The sequence below is a fragment of the Lepidochelys kempii genome, chromosome 11 (assembly GCF_965140285.1).
Source record: "Lepidochelys kempii isolate rLepKem1 chromosome 11, rLepKem1.hap1, whole genome shotgun sequence".
Classification (NCBI taxonomy): domain Eukaryota; kingdom Metazoa; phylum Chordata; order Testudines; family Cheloniidae; genus Lepidochelys; species Lepidochelys kempii.
The window spans coordinates 76,228,091-76,247,556 of NC_136390.1; the positions used below are offsets into that span (position 1 = coordinate 76,228,091).

At 49.8% G+C, this 19,466-nt stretch overlaps 1 non-coding gene across 1 annotated transcript; it reads right to left on the reverse strand.

The window, feature by feature from the left end:
* Positions 1-1,366: 1,366 nt before the first annotated feature.
* TRNAS-CGA (transfer RNA serine (anticodon CGA)) lies at positions 1,367-1,448 on the reverse strand. The gene has a single exon. It is a non-coding gene; the product is annotated as a tRNA-Ser (tRNA).
* Between the last annotated feature and the right edge of the window lie 18,018 nt (positions 1,449-19,466).

Sequence of the window (19,466 nt, forward strand, 5' to 3'; positions counted from 1 at the left end):
ATGCGTGCCCAGCAGTCCCTGTGAAAGCTCACCTTTTCTGGGTGTCTGTTTCACACCCTCTGCCAGAGACGTTCCCCATTCTTTCTCCAGTTCAGCTGGCAGCAGGTCTCGTGCGTGGGGCGGGGGAGAGCTGAGATTTCAGGCTGCTGTCTTATGGCGGTATTGCTGCGATTAACTGGCTGAACGTGCTAATTCTGAGGACGAAACGGGGAAAGGGGCAGAGACCGAGAGTCAGGGAGTGAAATGGAGAAAATACAGGAAGCATTTCGAGCAAGGGCGAAGTGCAATGACCTGAATCCAGAATATTCTCTGCACCCCTTGTCTAACTCTGGGCCTGATTCTCTTCCGCATTGACGGCCCTTTCCCTGTCTCCGGCCGTGTCTGGAGGGCTTTATGCCCCTGTGCAGCCCCTTCACACTGCCAGGAAGGGAGTGGTGTTATGGAATCTTAGCCCAAAGAGGAACCAGGCCCTGTGTCACCTTCATCCTGGGTTTCAGATGACCCCGAGAAGTTGGGGGGCCACCGGGGCCTAGAGCATGGCCCTGCCACAGAGGCCCCGCCCCCGGTCATCCTCTTCCCCCGAGGCCCCGCCCCCCCACTGTTCACTCCTCTGGCCCCCGAGGTCCCCCTACCTGCCCCTCGCTCCTCTCCGCCTCTTCCCCCAGGACTCCACTCACCCCCTGCTTGCTCCTCTCCGCCCCTTTCCCCGTAGGGGGGCTACCGGGGGCCATGGGGCCAGGTACCCGTCCCTTTTCTCTGTCTTCGGTGAGCGGGGGGCAGGGGGGTCCTTGCGGAAGGAGGTGAAGCAGGACAGGAAGAGGCACGAGAAGACGGGGCCGCGGGGGAAAAGGCCGAGGGGCGTTGGAGTGCAGGTTTTGGGGGAGGAGGCGGAAGGGGGATGGGAAGAGGCAGAGCAAGAGCAGGGCATCGGGCTAAGAGGCAGAGGGGAGCGGGGTGCAGGCGGGGCCCCCACTTCTCTGGAGCTTCACTTCCAGCGCTCGAAAGATGACCACGGGCCCACGGGCCTCCGGAGGGGAGACCCGCCCCACATTCCCAGCGTTTCCGCCCGCATGGACGGCCTTTTGGGGGAGGCTCAGGCTCCTGTGGCCTCTGCTACGGGTTGCCCGTGCTCAGCTCCTTCCATGCTCTGGAGAGGAGCAGCACCCAGGGGTGGGGCTGAGCCGGGGGGCGCTGGGTGAGGGGCAGAGGCCTGAGACCGCAGGGACACAGCGTGAGGCACCATCCCAGGCATCCCCATGAAAGGAGCAGAACAGGGTTTACCTGGGGTGGGGAGTGTATGGAGAGCGTCCCAGGGCCGGTGGAGATGTATTGCCCTGGTGAGCAAATGTGGCTAAAACACAGGCCTCGCTGTGAGCAGGATTTGAACCCGCGCAGGGAAACCCGATTGGATTTCGAGTCCAACGCCTTAACCGCTCGGCCCTCACAGCTGTGAGTGACGTGGCCCCCAGTGGCAGTCTCTACTGGAGCGGCTGGAAGCATGGGAGGGACGGGAGCGACGGGAGGGAGCTCTCCACCCTGAACGAGCAGCCGTAGCCATGTTGGCAAGAGAAGCTCTCCCAGCACCATAGCACTGTCCACACCGGCGCTTAGGTCTGTGTAACTTGTGTCACTCGGGGGGTGGCTTATTCACACCCCTGAGCCACATACGTTCTACCGACACAAGGGGGAGTGTAGATGCAGCCTTAGCAGAGACGCGATTAAGATCCACTTCCTGGACACTACTGTGCTAATAAACGATGGTCACATAAACACCACCCTATACCGGAAACCTACTGACCGCTGTTCCTACCTACATGCCTCCAGCTTTCACCCTGACCACACCACACGATCCATCGTCCACAGCCAAGCTCTGCGATACAACCGCATTTGCTCCAACCCCTCAGACAGAGACAAACACCTACAAGATCTCTATCAAGCCTTCTTACAACTACAATACCCACCTGCGGAAGTGAAGAAACAGATTGACAGAGCCAGAAGAGCACCCAAAAGTCACCTACTACAGGACAGGCCTAACAAAGAAAATAACAGAACGCCACCAGCCGTCACCTTCAGCCCCCAACTAAAACCCCTCCAACATTATTCAGGATCTACAACCTATCCTGAAGGATGACCCAACACTCTCACAAATCTTGGGAGACAGGCCAGTCCTTGCCTACAGACAGCCCCCCAACCTGAAGCAAATACTCACCAACAAGCACACACCACACAACAGAACCACTAACCCAGGAACCTATCCTTGCAACAAAGCCCGTTGCCAACTGTGCCCACATATCTATTCAGGGGACACCATCCCAGGGCCTAATCACATCAGCCACACTATCAGAGGCTCGTTCACCTGCACATCCACCAATGTGATATATGCCATCATGTGCCAGCAATGCCCCTCTGCCATGTACATTGGCCAAACTGGACAGTCTCTATGTAAAAGAATAAATGGACACAAATCAGATGTCAAGAATTATAACATTCATAAACCAGTCGGAGAACACTTCAATCTCTCTGGTCACGCGATTACAGACATGAAAGTTGCAATATTACAACAAAAAAACTTCAAATCCAGACTCCAGCGAGAGACTGTTGAACTGGAATTCATTTGCAAATTGGATACAATTAACTTTGACTTGAATAGAGACTGGGAGTGGCTCAGTCATTCTGCAAGGTAACCTATTTCCCCTTGCATAATGACAGGTTTCAGAGTAACAGCCGTGTTAGTCTGTATTCGCAAAAAGAAAAGGAGGACTTGTGGCACAAATCAATTGGTTCGTCTCTAAGGTGCCACAAGTCCTCCTTTTCTTTTTACTGATAAAGTTTGCGGATGATACCAAGATGGGAGGGGTTGCAAGTGCTCTGGAGGATAGGGTTAAAATTCAAAATGGTCTGCACAAACTGGAGAAATGGTCTGAAGTTCACAGGCTGAAATTCAATCCGGACAAATGCAAAGTACTCCCCTTAGGACAGAACAGTCAGCTGCACACATACAGAGCAGGACGTGACAGCCTAGGAAGGAGTACTGCGGAAGGGGATCTGGGGGTCAGAGTGGACCACAAGCTAAATATGAATCAACAGTGTAACACCTGCAAAAAAAGCAAACCTCATCCTGGGCAGGATTAGCAGGAGTGTTGTAAGCAAGATACGAGACGTAATTCTTCTGCTCTACTCCATGCTGATGTGGCCTCAGCTAAAGTATTGTGTCTAAGTCGGGGCGCCATATTTCGGGAAGGACGTGGACGAATTGGAGAAGGTCCAGAGGAGAGTAACAAAAATGGTTAAAGGTCTAGAACAGGGGTTCTCAACCTTTTTCTTTCTGAGGCCACCCACAACATGCCATTAAAATCTCCAGGGCCCAGTGTGGGAGGGGGAGGCTCTGGGCCGGGGAAAGGGGGGAAAACAAGTTTGCATAGGTATAGTTTGACTTCTGTTTTGGGTGGGCAGGGGCCAGTGAGGCTCAAGCCAGCTCCGACGTCGGGGTCTGGGGAGGGTATGCTACATCCACCCCCTGACTCACCTCAGCAGGCCACCCGCCTGTCTGGACTTCGGGGGGGGGCTACAATCAAAAATTATAACTCAAAGGTGGGGGGGCTCAGCTCAAAAAGTTTGAGGTGAAGGGAAAGGGATAGCTAGGGGCTGTGTGCAGGGGGGTAGCTCAGGGTGCAGGGAGGAGGTAGCTAGGGGCTGTGTGCTCTCAGGGCTCCCCTGCGCTCCCTGTACCCTGAGGGCTCTGCCAGCCAGAAAGCAGCCGTGTCACCTCGCCCAGGCAGCAGCTGTCCCACGCAGCCAGACTCTGGCTTCCCACCTCCGACCTAGCCAGGGGGTGGAGAGAGGAGGTGGTGGAGGGGGGGTGTGGAGCTACCCCAGGACTGCCTTGCTCTTGCACTGTAGTTTGGGAGGGGTGTAACACCCCTGTGTTCCCCCAATTCTGCCCATGGGCTCAGGGCTTCTGTCCCTTGGGGAGCACCGGGGCTCGGGGCTCCAGAATTCAGCCCTGCTGCTCCCGGCTTCAGCCCTGCGGGAGGTGCTGGGGTTCGGGCTTTGGATTTTAGCCACGGGTTCATGGACCCCCAGTGGGCCACGAACCCCCTGTTGAGAACCGCTGGTCTAGAAAACATGATCGACGAGAAAAGGTTGAAAGAACTGGGTTTGTTTAGTCTGGAGAAGAGAAGACTGAGAGGGGACATGAGAACAGTTTTCAAGTACATAAAAGGTTGTTAGAAGGAGGAGGGAGAAAAATTGTTCTTGTGAATCTCTGAGGACAGGACAAGAAGCAATGGGCTGAAATTGCAGCGAGGGAGGTTTAGGTTGGACGTTAGGAAAAACTTCCTGCCAGCATAGTTAAGCACTGGAACAAATTACCTAGGGAGGTTGTGGAATCTCTGTCATTGTAGGTTCTTAGCAGGATCGACAGTCACCGCTCAGGGATGGTCTAGATGAGGGGTAGTCAATTATTTTTTGTCAAGGTCCAAATTCTTCATCAATGTACAGTCAGGGGCCAGACTGCAGAGAAAATCATTTAAAAAACTAATAATAACGATAATATGTAAACAACAAGTTTGTGGGGTCCGTTCAAAAGCGTCTGGCAACCCGGATTTGGCCCGTGGTTCGCCTGTTGACAGCCCCTGGTCTAGATAATACAGGAGAATTACGGAGACCTCGGGAATGGAGGTTGTTGGTAACTTTGCCCAAGCCGTTATGGGCTGCTCCTCAGGGCGGAGTGCTCGGAACGGTGGCTCACACACTGCAGCGGCTGCCCGGCAAGTTTCTGATTCTCGCCCCCTGACTGCAAGGGTGATGCGTGAGGCACCCGGGGGCGCTTTGGCACCAGTGGGTGTGCAGTGCAGGCCGGGGCCCTTTCAAACGCAGCCGCTCCTCCAGAGCGCGGCAGGCGGGCAGGAGTTCGGGCTCCAGCAGCTGACGCTCGCGGCCAGGTTCCAGCAGCAGCTCAGGGAGCTTCTTTCCTGGACTGAGACTAAGGTTGCAGGCTTGTCCCCCTCCCAGCCAGAGGCGGGAAACAGCCCCTGTGGCTAGTGCAGACCCCAGCACTCCTTCTCGGGAGCTCACAGCTGTGCCTGTGAACCTCAGCGTCTTCACCTGTACGTGGCTGGCCTTCCGCGTGGCAAGTCGTGGGTGGGGGTGGGGACAGGCAGCCCCGATGTGCCTAACTGGACGATGCCATGCCGGCACAGCTCAGTATTTGTTGGGTTTTTTGTTTTTCGTCTCCGCTGCTGCCTGACTGCGTACTTCTGGGGCCATGTGGTGTCTGGCTGACGGGTCCGTCTGTAACTCTGGTGTTCGTATTTTTGGGGTTCTACTGTACTTAGTCCTGCCTTGAGTGCAGGGGACGGGACTAGGACGGGCCTTCCAGTGCTGTGATTCCATGGACAGGACTAATGTGAGTTTTTTAATCTGACTTCCTGCATTACACCAACAATATGATTTTATCCAGCCATATGGTAGCAGGGCTCACCATTCTCCCCGACGCCTCCCCGAACCCCCATTTATCGCCCCCAGCCCCCACTGCCTTCCCTGGTTCCACCTCTATCCCCCCCATTGCCCCAGACCCCTGCTGCCTCCCTCTCCAAACCTGGGGCTCGCTGAGAAAAGCGAAACAAAGAAACATGCAAGTATCACTTTTCACAGCACACTGACTAGCTACCTGGGAGGCTGTGAAAAGTGATACTTGTATGTTTGTTAATATCACTTTTCACAAACTCCCAGCTAGCTACTGAGTGTGCTGCGAAAAGCAATATTCAACATACAAATATAATTTTTCATATTATTTGTGAGTCTGAAAAAACCCTACATCAATAAATTACAAGGATTTGGACACGTGTCTGTGCATATTTATTTGTTTTTCCTACAGTTACGTATTTTAGGGAAAAGTGTCAATGCGGCCACCAGGAAGAATTGGTGGGTCAAGTCCAAGGCCACCAAAAAATGTGTTCGGAGAACCCCTGGTTTAAATGTACTAATAGGCAAAATCCAAACCAGCCATGTCTGCCTGGACCTTTTCAGGCAGGACTTCAGGTATCACCCAAAAGATCTTATTTTTCTTTGGTTCCATGTATACATTTGCTCAGATTTTACTTCTCCATTAAAAATGTAACCAATTCCCAGCTGCCTGGCAAGTGAGAGCTGGCTGAGTTTCCATGGTTCTCCCCGCACCCTTATGGGTGTGCTGCCAAAGGGAGCAACACACAGGCCGGCAATGAATCTCAAGTGCCTCTAACTTGCCTAGCTCTTCTCAGCCATTTCTCTTGCTGTGAGCTGCCCTCCTTTTGAGCCCCACCAACTTCCTCACATGCAGGAACAGCAGCAGATTGCCATCTTGGAGCAACAGCTGAGGAAGGCGACTTTTCTGTCAGCACTAGAGTGGTCTATTGTATTGTGCTCTTCTTAAATAAGCAGGATACTGTGATCGTCCAGTGAGCGTGTCTCAGCTTTGTTACGTCGAGTGCTTTAAAAGGGGTGATGTGCTGCACTGTGTGGGCTGAGAAAGATCTCATGTGCTCCCCATCATCAATTCTGAGATTTGCACTGATTGGCATTAAGGCTTTTGGGGTGATGGTTCTATGACTCAAACTCAGTGGCTTTGTTTGGTCTACCAGAGTCTGAGGCTGGTGATCTTCGGGGATGGTACAAGCCTTACCTAAGACATTTAAGCGAGTCAGAATGTGGATGGAAGACTCTAGAATGAATGATGTGCGAGTTCCTCCAAGTAACAGGGATAGCCGTCTGCCTCTGAACATAGCTCAATTCTTATTGTGCTTAACACGCTGGAATATGAATGGCTGCTATGGGTGGCTGATCATCTATGAACATCATGTAGTAATTCCTGGTTTTTTAAATTATTGTTTTAGCTGGACGCATGTATAATGTTTGATCAAATACTGTTCAGGGAGAAAGGTATAAAACCATCCAAGTATTTGCTTTGTGTAGAGTGGTCATGTTCTGTGGGATACCTTCTGGAAGAACAGTAGTGTGGTTAACTAATTCGTGTCACATTCTGTGCTGCACCCCTGCACCGAAAAAAGGATTTTCTGCCGCTTACACTATTTGCAGCTTCACTGGGTGAAAATAAAGAAGCAACAGTGGCCAGGTCTGAGTGTCCCTCCTCTAACAAAAATCTTGAAATAGTTCACTGTAAAATTAAAAACCAACTGTGGCTTGTCTTAAGTAATGGTAAGGTGACATTTAGAAGGAAGCCTCCAGGTGCATCCTCACCTGTTCATTGATCCAGCACAACTTCCTATACATTAGACTCTTACGACAGTCAGTAACGTTCTCTCTACCTCCACAATAGAGCTATTTAGAAAACGGGAGTTTGTATTCAGTTTGTATGAATGCTGTAATCTGGAAGGCCCAGATGCACAAAGGTATTTTGGTTCTTGGATTCCATTGGATTTCAGTGGAATTTAGCAGCCTAAATTTTACCTTGGTGGATCTGGGCCTAAGTAATTGCAGTTTGACAAACATGAAAGATTAATAATTTGTGAAAAATAAGAAGTAATTAACAAATGAGGACAATCAGAATCCTTGTCTGAGGACTCCTAAAGCTTCAAAATACTTTAATGTTCTTATGAAATAATTCACATCCACTATCATTTCTTTGCCTGCAGTAAATATATTGTCCTTTTTAGTTGGCACACTGTTCTGATCATTGTCTGTACAGTAATCTTTTGAGTAATTCAGTTCAGTTAGATGTTATCAGTCACCTGGAGTTTCTTCCTCAGAAGCTGTTACGGCTTTCAAGGCTCTTCGCTTCCTTAATCTTTCTGCATTTGTGATTGTCATAGGATGCAATGGGAAAAATCCAGAAAGACCTGAAAGAAAGATTATTGATATTTATAGCTGGAGTTGCAATATGACTGTTCTAGACACACAGATTCAAAGGCTAAAAGGGAGCGCTGTGATTATCTCGTCTGACATCCTATATAACACATGTTATAGAACTTCCCCAAAATAATTCTTAGCATATATATTTCAGAAAAACATGCAATCTCAAGTTAAATTGTCAGTGATGGAGAATACACGACAACCCTCGGTCAACTGTTCCAATAGTTAATGAGACTTTTAAGAAGTGAGAGTAATTGTCTCTCTCACTAACCCTCTAGTGGCTTGAAGTGCCTTTTACTGCTGTCTCGGCCAGCTCAGCCTCTCCATAAATGAGACCCGTTCCCATTTCCTCAAAAAGAACAGGAGTACTTGTGACACCTTAGAGACTAACAAATTATAGCTCATCTTAATTAGCCTTTTACAGTTTGTATGGCAACTCCCACCTTTTCATGATTCTCTGTATGTGTAGATAGATCTTCTTACTATATGTTCCACTCTATTCATCTGATGAAGTGAGCTGTAGCCCACGAAAGCTTATGCTCAAATGAATTTGTTAGTCTCTAAGGTGCCGCAAGTCCTCCCGTTCTTTTTCCGGATACAGACTAACAAGGCTGCGACTCTGAAACATCCCATTTCCTGTGGCCAAAAGAAGGGTGACTGCATATATACATATTCTCAAGGATTCATGCAAAGAAATGAAGAAAGAGTCTTTGGTACTCCAAGTATGCGGAGGATCACCAAGGAAAACCTATTGTCTTTTAAGAGACATAAGCAAATAGTTCAGATTGGAAAACACACTGAGTTACCTAGAAGTTTTTCAACCGGTTTTGTGACATGTGCTCCACAACCAATCCAGTGTTTGATTCTCTCGATGTTCAAGCCAACAAGCTTTTCATTGTGGCTATTTGGGAGTGGGTCATAGCAGCCCACTTGCTCCAAATACTTGCTGTCCCGTGCTCGCTTGTTATATGCGGCCACTATACGGAAGAAGGGTCTGTTGGCACAACCACCAAGAGCCAATCGGATAGCTACGTGTCCTCCATGATAATTCTTCATAAGGAGATGAGCTGAAGGGAAGATCAACAGGTGTCACAATAGATTTGATTATAAACAGATGCGTATAGACATCGAGCCAAAAAATTCCAAAGGCCTTAGAGAAAAGCTTGGTTTCATTTAAAAATCAAGAAAACTGCTGTAACCTGCCCTTACGCAGCAACAATAGATTATTCTTCATGATGGAATCGAAGTCTGTCCCTTGCCAGGACATTGAGGTCTTAAAGCAATTTATTTACAATAAAGATGACAGATTTGCTCTACCAACCCTTAAGAGAGTTCAGCGGTGAAGGCTGCACATTCTCCACTAACTGTGATTGATTTAGAGGGATGCAGAAACTGGGGTCTGTCAGTACAACATGGTGTGCACGCAACCCTTAACAAGCCCTGTCTGCACTTACCAAGGTGCACCATGATGACCCTTGAAAGCACCTAAAAGAGGAAAAAGACCATGAAGGAATCCCCGCCACTGCCAAACACAGAACAAGGGGCTAGCCCACTGCAGCTGTGCCGCTGTAAGTGCTATAGGGTAGACATAGCCTGAGTTGACAGAGACGAGAACCTGAAAGTTATACACCGGACCCTCGCTAGAACACGCGTCTATAGAACACAAATTCTGATAGAACGTGGTTGCGGATCCCAAATTTAGTCACCGTCATTAACTTTCATTGTAACGTGGTCCCCACTGTAATGCAGTACGCGCTAGAATGCGGGATTTGGCATGGATCCCAAATCCCACATTCTAGTGAGGGTCCAGTGTAGTTTGAAAATCCTGAGGGAAACATGGGAGTTTAGTTGCAAGCCCTGCCCTGGCGCCTGTAGACTCTGTCTCTCATGACCCATGTGCCATGGCGATCCTGGGAATGGAAGTTTCAAAGCACCTGCCCCCACTCCCACTTTTATGCTTTGGGGTTTAGGTAACTTTCAACCTCTTAGGAGCACAGGCAAAATGAAAAGATTTTTTTTCCCCCCTGGTAGCCCTGCTAGGCATCAGCCTCACTGCCGCACCCTGCCTGCTTTTCTGTTTCAATAGCTTTGTTGCTAGGGCAATGCCAACAAGTGCCACATGAGTACATAAAATCACTTGTCATTTTAAGGTAAGAATTAGTTTCCCCATTATATTGGTGTTCTGAGGATTTGGTATTATTTTATATATGTACGTTAAGGCTGTCAATCACAGTTCTCTCACACGATTAACTCAAAAAAATCAATCGCGATTAATCACGCTTATAACAATAGAATACCAGTTGCAATTTCTAATATATTTTTGATCCATTTTCAATACTGATTTCAATTACAACACAGAACACAAAGTGCAGAGTGCTCACTTTATATTATTATTTTTTTATTACAAATATATGCTCTGTAAAAATGATAAAACAAAAAAAATAGTATTTTTCAATTCACCTCACACAAGTACTGAAGTGCAAAGTCTTTATTGTGAAAGTGTAACAAATGCAGCTGGGTTTTTTCTGATTGCATCACTGCACTCAAAAACAAAACAGTTTAAAACTTTAGCGCCTACAAGTCCACTCAGTCCTACTTCTTATTCTGCCAATCGCTAAGACAAAAGTTTGTTTACAACTGACAGGAGATACTGTTGCCTGCTTCTTATTTACAATGTCACCTGAAAGTGAGAACAGGCGTTCCCATGGCACTTTTGTAGCCGGCGTTGCAAGATATGCCAGATATGCTAAACATTCGTATGCCCCTTCATGCTTCGGCCACCATTCCAGAGGACATATTTCCATGCTGATGATGCTCGTTAAAAAAATAAGACATCAATTAAATTTGTGACTGTACTCCTTGGGGGGAGAATTGTAGGTCTCCTGCTCTATTTTACCTGCATTCTGCATATGTTTCATGTTACTGCAGTCTTGGAAGATGACCCAGCACATATTCCTTTTAAGAACACTTTCACAGCAGATTTGACAAAACGCAAAGAAGGTACCAATGTGAGATTTCTAAAAACAGCAACAGCGCTCGGCCCAAGGTTTAAGAATCTTTACAATTTTTTTGTTTTTTACAGAGCAAATATTTGTAATCAAAAATAAATATAAATCGAGGACTGTACACTTCGTATTGTGTTGTAATTAAAATTAATATATTTGAAAATGTAAGCATGCCAAATATTTAAAGTAAATGGTATTCTATTGTTGTACAACCGCACAGTTAATCGTGATTTTTTTTAATCGCTTGACAGCCCCAATATATGTGTGTGTGTGTGTGTCTATATGTACACACACTATGAAAATTACTTGATTGGGTTGCAGTAATTGTTATTCTTGGATATTAACTAGTTCAGGGACTCCTCAAATCTTGCTGCTAATTGCCCGCGGTTTAAGAAATAGCCGAGAACTCCCGGTTCACAGGACGTGTGTGCGGGTCTCTGTGTGTGGGGGGGGTCTCTGGGTCTGTGTGGGGCGGGTGTGTGTGGGGGTCTCTGTCTCTGGGTCTGTGTGGGGGGGTCTCTGTGTCTCTGTGTGTGTGGGGGGTCTCTGGGTCTGTGTGTGGGGGGTCTCTGTCTCTGTCTCTCTGTGTGTGTGGGGTCTCTGGGTCTGTGTGGGGTGTGTGTGGGGGGGGTCTCTGGGGGTGTGGGGGGTGTGGGGGGGTCTCTGTCTCTGGGTCTCTGTGTGTGGGGGGGTGTCTCTGGGTCTGTGGGGGTGTGTGTGTGTGGGGGTCTCTGTCTCAGGGTCTCTGTGGGGGGGGTCTCGGTCTCTGGGTCTGTGTGTCGGGGGTGTGGGGGGGTCTCTCTGTGGGTCTCTGGGTGTGGGGGGGTCGGCAATTCAAAGCCGCTGGTTTTATGCTGCGGCCCCCCCCATGGCTGGCCCCGCTCCCGCCGCCGGATCAGGGCGGCCTCAACCCCGGCCCCCTCTCGTGGCCGGCGCGCGGCTACCTGGCGGACGGGTGGCGCTGCCAGGCCCGGCCGGGGTCCTCCCCCCGCTCCCGCGCACGCCGGCTGAACCCCCCGGATCCGGGACGGCCGCTGGGGGGCGGGGAGCCCGTTCCTTCCTATTCCGGCCCCGATGCCTCAGTCGACGCATCGTCAAGGTCCAGACTTCGGAGAAAACAATAAAAACTAGGTACAATCCTGCTCGTAATAAAACAATCAAAAGATTTCAGGGTCTGCTGGAAAGCAGCGGGTGGCCCCGCTTTGGCCCGCGTCTGCCTGTTGGCTGCCCCTGTAATAACCCCCCTGCTTTCACAGTGCTGGTGGGGAGTCACTCGGGGGAAGGGAGTGGGGGGACATGGCTCCCTGGGGGCCGACAAGTCGCCCTTGGGTGTCCAACTCAGGTGGACTTGCTGACGTGAAGCAGGGGTGCTGAAGGCTCTGAGACTCAGAGTCAGTAGGCGGTGACGCCAGGTGACTTTCCTCCCTGGAAAAAGAAAAGGAGGACTTGTGGCACCTTAGAGACTAACCAATTTATTTGAGCATGAGCTTTCGTGAGCTACAGTTCACTTCATCGGATGCATACCGTGGAAATTGCAGCAGACTTTATATTCACACAGAGAATATGAAACAATACCTCCTCCCACCCCACTGTCCTGCTGGTAATAGCTTATCTAAAGTGATCATCAAGTTGGGCCATTTCCAGCACAAATCCAGGTTCTCTCACCCCCTCACCCCCCTCCCAAAAACCACACACACAAACTCACTATCCTGCTGGTAATAGCTCATCCAAAGTGACCACTCTCCCTACAATGTGCATGATAATCAAGGTGGGCCATTTCCAGCACAAATCCAGGTTTTCTCACCCCCCCACCCCCATACACACACAAACTCACTCTCCTGCTGGTAATAGCTCATCCAAACTGACCACTTTCCAAGTTTAAATCCAAGTTAAACCAGAACATCTGGGGGGGGGGGGTAGGAAAAAACAAGGGGAAATAGGCTACCTTGCATAATGACTTAGCCACTCCCAGTCTCTATTTAAGCCTAAATTAATAGTATCCAATTTGCAAATGAATTCCAATTCAGCAGTTTCTCGCTGGAGTCTGGATTTGAAGTTTTTTTGTTTTAAGATAGCGACCTTCATGTCTGTGATTGCGTGACCAGAGAGATTGAAGTGTTCTCCGACTGGTTTATGAATGTTATAATTCTTGACATCTGATTTGTGTCCATTTATTCTTTTACGTAGAGACTGTCCAGTTTGACCAATGTAAATGGCAGAGGGGCATTGCTGGCACATGATGGCATACATCACATTGGTGGATGTGCAGGTGAACGAGCCTCTGATAGTGTGGCTGATGTGATTAGGCCCTGGTGGATGGGGGGCTGCAGGCGTGTTACTGGGGCTCTTTGGCAATGTTCATCGGTCAATTCTGCCTCTTCTCAGGTTCAGCTTGGCCCCCCCGGTGCAGGGACGGGTGGGGGCCAGCGTTGCAACAGTCAGGTCTCAGCGTTCCGTTTTGATTTGAATGTGGGCATCTCTCCCTTCTCCGTCTGCTTCAGCCTGTCACGGTCTTTGGAGGCAGATTTCGATGCTTTTATCTTTCAGCAGACTAGCATGGGTGAATTTCCATGGCTATAACCTAAAGGGAAGATAAAAAACTGGTGTAGAATTTAGACTGATAGCGCCATCAATAGTATTTCCCTCGGAGTTGCCCCTAATGCACTCCTTGCCTTCAAGTCGTGAATAGAAACGTCTGTCTCATGTCATGATTGTCTAATGTATGTGTATTGAGACAAGATCGGTCTCAGAATGTACATGATTGAAAGACACAGAAATGAGCTCAGATATGCAGAAGAAATAAATCTGAAGCTATTGAAAGTGACCCAGCTCCACTCCCATCCCCTGGCTGCCATCTTGGTAGTTCTCTCAGAAATAATCTCATGGAGAGAGACTTCAAAACTCTCTACAAATTCTACTATTCCCCCATTGGGCTACATAAAATAGACGTGTTAAATCCCTCCTGCAATTCCTTTCCAGAAAAGGGATTAAATAAACTGCAGCCTAAATTTGTCATGGGTCTCGCTGTGATTTCTTTGTCATTGTTTGGGTGGCCTATTGTTCTGATTGGACGTTATAAATAGTATGGGAAATTCTTCACTTAAAGTTTATTGGTTATTTTCCCCCTGCTAATACAGTCCAGATTTTGGAATAGTTGAGAATAAGTCAACATATTTGCAGCTGCTAATCCATCCTTCCAGACCCTCAAGCCTTCTAGATGAGAATCTTTGTTCCTTTTCCTGGCTTCTCTGGGAACAGAGGTGTCTTGGTTTTCGGCTTGGCCCTGTCTGTTCCCAGAGTCCCAACATTCTGTGCGCAAAGGAGTGGGGTTAATAATGAAGCATTTTTGCAACTAGGCCCCAGCAATGAGCAAAGAAAACAGAAATTGACCTTGGCTGTTTCCATGTCTGTCCATTGGCAGAGGAGGCGTGAGCTCCATGGGGTGAGAGTCAGGCTAGGAACTGGAGCCAGTGACTGGGCTAGGACGGGATTACAGATCTGGTGCGTGGAGGTTTCTTGTTATAGAGCAAAAGGGGAGAAACTGTGATGTGCTGTGTCCAAGAAAGACTGTGACAAAAGTGGAACGGGGATCCTGGTGCCTCTCCCAAAGGAAACCTCAAAGCATCTCCTCTTGGACAGGAGCAGCAATTTTCATCCTAGCCGTTAAAGGCAACTTGAGGTTCATAAATTCACAGTTTCAAAGGCTCTAAGGCCAGCCCTGATCATCTAGTCTGACCTCCTGCATAACACGGGCCCTGGAACTTTCCCAGAAGAATTCCTCTTTCACCATGGTCCCAAGTGTCTTCACCTGGGGCTGGGTCTAGTCATGGGGGTAGAGCTCAGTGATAGAGTGTTTGACTGCACATTAAGTGGTCCTTGGTTCAAATCGAAGTGCCCCCATTGAAGCCTTTGTTAATAAGCAGCAAATTTCAAAGAAACAAAGGATTCAAAAATGAACTAGATAAATTCATGGAGGATAGGTCCATTAATCACTGTTAGCCAAGATGGGAAGGGATGGTGTCCCTAGCCTCTGTTTGCCAGAAGCCAGGAGTGAGCAACAGGAATGGATCACTTGATGATTCTCTGTTCATTCCCTCTGGGGCACCTGGCACTGGCCACTGTTGGAAGACAGGATACAGGGCTAGATGAACCTTTCGTTTGACCCAGTGTGGCCAGTCTTTTGTTGTTTATATTCTTTTGTTGTATGAACCAGTCCTGACTATTAGAGGAGCAGATGGCTTCAAAAGACCACTCTCTTGGATCTGGGAATCCTGGGCAGACTAATTCCCTTCCTTTAGAGTAGGACAGAAAAACCCATTTCCTCCGTCTTTCTATTCCAGGCTTCGTTCCTTTTTTCAAAGACTCACCTCTTGGGAGCACAGAGAGAGCCATGTGCACATGGTGGTCGTCCAACCGGCAGCCATGGAGGCATGCTCTGCCATCAGCCAGCAAGAACAGGCCTTTCCAGAGAAGCCCACGAGAAGCAAATGCTCGTGGAAGATCCTATCAGGCATGAAAAGACTCTGTGTCTGTAGCCAGTCTGACAACTAGATGGCAGATAGCGAAGAGGAGAGAACAGTTTCCTCTCCAAGAAGGTGGACGTGCTTTTCCCTGAAGAAGGAGAAGAAGAAGAAGAAGAAGAAGAAGAAGAAAGCAGCCAAGAACCAGGTGGCGTCAGAGGAGGAGAAGCTGCAGGAGAAGCAAGACCAAGTTGAACTGGATCTTACAGGTGAGGATACAAACCACATGGTTAGCAAGGAGCATGTGAGGAATACTCTCACCAGTCACTCTACAAGCCTTATGGAAGTGGGGGAACGGTCCCGCTATTGTGGGGAACTTTCCTGGCTTCTGCACTTCTCCGGTGAAATGGGCTAGAGGAAGGATCTGAGTCCTCGCTCCCACTTCCTTTCCCCAGAGGCCTCCCTGCCCTGGAGGACTCCCCTTCCACTGTCCTGTCTGGCAGAGTCCTCGTAACCCCAACAAGGCTGGGCCCAGGATTCCTGGGGGGCTCGACCCCCAACCTTGCTGTGGACACCCAGGACAGGGGCTCGGGAGTCCCGACTCCGGGGTGCTCTCTCTGCACTGGGCGCTTCCCTGACCCACTGATCATTACATACGATTTAAAGCAAATACAGTTTATTTAAACAGCAATTAATTTAAAAAAGAATTAGGAAAAATGGGAAAGATGGAAGGAAAACACATCACCCCGCTCTGTGGCAGGGAACGTCACAAACCATGTCTCTGGAACGTCAGGGCCGTTCACAGTTGGTTCCTTGTAAGTCCCAGGCCCCTTCTCCAGCCCTGGGTGTGCCGCAGGGATGCAGCGGGTCGGACACTTGCTCTGGTGGTGACCACACCCCTCCGGGCTTTGGGGAGTGGGTCCCTCCTTCCCGCCGGGTTCAGATCCCCCTCCCAGTCTGGCCTGCAAGGACCCTCGGCTGGGGGTGTCCCTCTGCGCTGGGCCCTTTGCCAGGGTCCCCCCTTGGCTGGCCCCCGTTGCTCTCCGCACCCAGCTCCAGACTGCTCCAGCCCCAGCCCCAGCCCCACTGTTCGAGCTCCGGCTCCACCCTGCCTCAGCACGGATGCTGCTGCTCTGCCTCCAGCCCCCGGGGCTGCTTCTCCGGCCCCGCTGGCTCTGTGGCTGCAGCCCTGCTCCCAGCCCAGGGTCTGCTCTCCCTGGGCTGTCTCTCTGCCCCGCTGGCTGGCCCGCCTCTGCTCCCCAGCTCAGCTCGGGCCCCTGCTCTCTCCTTAGCTCGGCCCCACGCTGCCTGAGCCAGGCAATTCCAGCTCACGCGGAGGACGGGGACCTTTCTGACCCCCTGACTCCGTCATTAGCCTGCCCGCCCTGTCAATCAGGCTGACCTGGAGCGTTGGCCTCTCCCCATGGCCCCTGAGGACTGTCAGTATCAGAGTCCTGGTTTCCCATCCACCCTTCCCCTTCCTTTTGGGACTGGGACCTAGCCAACCAAAAACCCCACTGAGTTTGAGTAAGGGGCCAACAGTCCCCTTACACTTCCACATCAGGGCCGTCTCATGGGACAGTGATGGGTACCTCAGACTCTGGAATCCATTTAGTGCCGGATCCTCTTGGAGAGGGTGGCAGAGGTCCATCGCTGAGGTGGGGAGAGCTGACAATGTCAGGTCACCCCCTCTTGGGTTCTGGCCCTGTGGGGTGGGGAGTATTAACATTACTCCAGGCTGTAAGGGGAACAGAGAGGCTGGACGTTGGAGGAAATCATTTCTTTTCTCCTGGATGTTAGGGGGCTTATTCCTTCACCCACTTACTTCCCTGGTCCTTCTCGCATGAACAGAGAGCAACAATACCCGAAGTCCAAAGGTGCAAACAATTCGATGTTTATTGGGGTGAACTTCCAGCAAGCATGATTCCAGTTTCCTTCCTTAGTATCCTCCTTCCCAACTCTGACACCACAGAGCCTTACACCTGTGTCCCTGTTTCCATTCCTACCCTTAGCCAAACATGATTCCAATTTTCTTACCCCCATTCCCTTTTCCCATCTCCCCCTTTAGCAAAACATGATTCCAATTTTCTTACCCCCATTCCCTTTTCCCATCTCCCCCTTTAGTAAAACATGATTGCAATTTTCTTACCCCCATTCCCCGTTCCCATCTCACACACCCACATGCCCACCCCCACCCACACCCACTCACTTCCTCATTGACTACAGATTATATAGTAAAACTTGAGTTCTGCTTAGCTATACCTTAACCAATCATTTTCCTGAAATTTAACTAACCAATCCTAACATATTGTAACATGATTATGTAACCAATTATATCCCACCACCTCAATTAGTTTACACCCAGCAAAATTAATTATACAGCAGACAGGAACAATCACAGAACCAGAGAGATTATACAGACAAACAATAGCAAAGTGGGAACTATAATGACAAAACAATACAGAAGTGAGGATTTCACATCCCAGCTATTGATAAGTGAGTTCTTGCCAGACAGGATGCTATCAAACTAAGTTTCCTTTTACATTTTCTAGGCACTTCCCTTTCTCTGGAGGTGTTAGGAATACAATCCTGTCCTGATAGTGCCTAACAGCCCAATAGCACCTTATTTCAATGTGACTAGGTTGGAATGTGAGGATGTGACCGGTCGCTTCCCAGCTTATGGCTGCCTCTGCTGCTTAGCCAAAGGCCTGAACCTAAGCACAGGGCCACAAACTGTCACAGTAAGAGAAGGCCCTTACACCGGCAGACAGTGATTTCTTTCTTTTATACCTCTAGAACTAGCCAAGCGATAAGAATACACCTAAATTCTTAGAGTCTAGGCCTTCACAGACAGGCCTGAATATCTATATCCTAACACTGGATCGGGTCCCTTTCATCAGGAAAATGCTCCCGTGGTCTCAGCAGGTCACAGCTGGGAACCGTACCAGAGCTGAGTCATTCCTTCTTGGGGGGTTAAATGCAAAACGAGGCCTGTTGCCCGTCACTGACGGGAAAGGTGGGCAAGGGGAGAGGAAGAGTAGAAAAGAAAAGAAACCGGCCCCGAGGTAAGAAGAAGTCTTCTTTGGTAAAAGCCCCCGGCTAAGAGGCATGAGATCGGAGTTCTCTGCTCAGCTCTCCCAACAACCTTCAGTCTGAGCCGGGGCAATTCGCTTCAGGGCTCTGTGCCCAGCTTCCACCCTCTGGAAACCAGGGAGAAGACATGGAAAAGCAAAACGTTAAGAATGGTTTCAGAGTAACAGCCGTGTTAGTCTGTATTCGCAAAAAGAAAAGGAGTACTTGTGGCACCAATAAATTGGTTAGTCTCTAAGGTGCCACAAGTCCTCCTTTTCTTTTAAAGTTAAGAATGTGTCTTTCTGCTGCAGGGACGAAGAAGGAGCCGTCGGAGACGAAGGAGAAGTGGGAAAAAGGGAGCCCAGAAGAGCAGGAAGAAGAGCGCGCTCCCGTCTCCTCATTAACGAGCATCTCCCCTAGGACGATGGTAATGACGCTGTGTGGCTGTGCTCATGGAAAGCACCCCTTGCTGTGTGTGTTCATATCTCCCGGAGCTGGGATCTCTGACAGGAGAACGACCTGCCCCTTCCTCAGGGGGCTGAAAAGGAACACTCTTGAAGTGTGATCAACTCCAGCCAGTCTTTACGAGTTTCTCTGGTTGTCGAAGGAGGCCCAGTTTGACAAGGGGGTTTAGGCACCTCAAGAAGCCCAGGGGTGCTTCGTGGGATTGGCAGACGTGCCTGGCTCAGGTGCCTGATTCTGAGGCACTTCCCATGGCCCACAGGCACGGCTGAAAGTCAGACCAGGCCCATCCCTGCCCTTGTCGGGGTGACCCGCATATCTCCTGGCTGTGGGGTTCTGGCCCATCTCGTGGCACCAGGACCACTTTGAGACAGAACCGATGAGTCTGCTCTCCAGCCTGAGCTAACAGCCGCATGGGTTTTAGCTCCTGTGGCAGGGGCTCCTGCATTGAGATCCCAGGTTCGATCCCGCCTGCCGACATCTGGGCTCCGTCCGAGTTACAAAGGCACCTCGACGCCCTTGTGACTCTTGCTGTCAGGGACAGAGCACCCTGCAGCACATACAAAAGACTGCAATTCTGGGAGCTCCTGAGGTGCCGGGGGGCTGGAGTGTGGAG